This window comes from Elaeis guineensis, chromosome 4, assembly GCF_000442705.2.
Source record: "Elaeis guineensis isolate ETL-2024a chromosome 4, EG11, whole genome shotgun sequence".
Lineage (NCBI taxonomy): Eukaryota > Viridiplantae > Streptophyta > Magnoliopsida > Arecales > Arecaceae > Elaeis > Elaeis guineensis.
Window position 1 is genome coordinate 4867459 of NC_025996.2, and position 1705 is coordinate 4869163.

Genomic DNA, 1705 nt, shown 5'->3' on the forward strand with positions numbered 1-1705 from the left:
TGTCCATGTTGGTCATTTGACAAACGAAAATTTTACAATTCCATAATTTCACTCTTCACCTTCTCAGGCGGTGCACATATAGGTTCCACATGGCTATTGTCCATGTGTTTGAACTCAAGCTTGATTAAAACATGTCTCCCAATGCATACCAGGATTTGTTACTTGGTTGAGCATGGACCAGACAAGCTGGAACCAAGACAAATGCCCAGAGTTGACTCCACTAAAGCAAAATAGATACATAGGTTGGACTCCATGAATTAGCCTATGCATAGGCTATGATAGATAGGCCTTCAATGATCTTGATATGAGGCACAGGATTATTATTTATTGGAATAACTCCAAAAGTTGAATGCAAATACTTTCATCATATGGCATTGAACTTAAGGATGATGCTTGTTGGTCCAAGTGGGATTGCTAACTCACATTTTCAACACTGAAAGATGCACTAAAAAGAAAAAACTACGAGTACCTTATGGATGCAAGATGCATAAAGAAACTTCTTAAAACTACTCAACTCAAATTCAAAGTGTACACAATGCGTCCATAATATGTCATGATCATGAAGCATCTAACAACTATAAAGTATAGCATAAAATTTATAGCGACAATGACTTTAAATGTGTAGGTGTGGATAGTAGGAGATGGACTGGATGATACGGAACAGAGAAAGGCACCAACAGGCACCCGGTTCATTCCTTTTTCACAATTTCCTCCAAAGAGGTAAAATGAGGATTGCACTTATAACCCCACTCCAGCAATGAAGACCCCAGAGACCTTGGAGAACATGCATTCTTGTGAGGTAATAGTACTCCACACGTAACATTAAGTAATCCAGACAAACGTATCAGTGGTATTTTGCACATAAATACTCATTTTTTATAGAGGTTGACCGCACATGCATTTCAGTATGATGATTACTTTGCCATATTCTTGGCAGAACTGGTTACCAAGAAGGGTGATGAGTGCATGGCGTATTGCTGGAATAGTTCATGCATTAGAGGGATGGAATGCGCATGAGTGTGGAGAAACAATGCTAGATATTTAGAAAATATGGTCTGCTACACTCCATCATGGATTCCTTCCATTAACACAAGTGTGATCAGCTATGTCCTGTAAGATATGCCGTTGCATGTACCAAGTAATGTATGCAATGTTAGTATGAACTTTAATGTTAAGATTAGATAAATGCTAAGAATCATTACCTTCTTTAATATGGTGAAACATTTAGACGGCTTCATCTGTGAACTACTGAACTAAAAGGCCTATCTGTCTTGCTTGATTCAGTATCATGCACCAGAAACATTCATGAAAAAAATGGGGTGCCGAAGCACGTAACAATTAAGGTGCTCAGAAAATCACTCAACAATGAATTGTGCATAACTACAAATTGAAGAGGTCTCATAACACCCTTTTTCATCATTTGTTACAAGTTCCTGACCATAACAGCATAAACATTCTACTAACTGGAAACGAGTCCAAAACTTATGCATGAATGGGGAAAATAACTTCAACAAGTTTCAAAATAATGATAATGATAATAATAATAAAAGATGTCTAATGCAAGAACTGAACATTTTTAGAGGACACAGGAGTTAATTGGCCATCTAACACAATTGCCTCCAACAATGCACTCTTGGTTTTAGCATTATGTATAATATAATGGGGTTGAACTACTTGGCACTGCAAATGAAAGTGAAGATATAAA

The 1705-nt window shown here is 37.1% G+C and overlaps 1 long non-coding RNA gene across 1 annotated transcript; it reads left to right on the plus strand.

The window, feature by feature from the left end:
- The first annotated feature begins 629 nt into the window (after positions 1-629).
- Positions 630-1211, plus strand: LOC140856848 (uncharacterized). The gene is made up of 2 exons (XR_012140448.1): positions 630-799; positions 938-1211. It is a non-coding gene; the product is annotated as an uncharacterized lncRNA (long non-coding RNA).
- Positions 1212-1705: the final 494 nt, after the last annotated feature.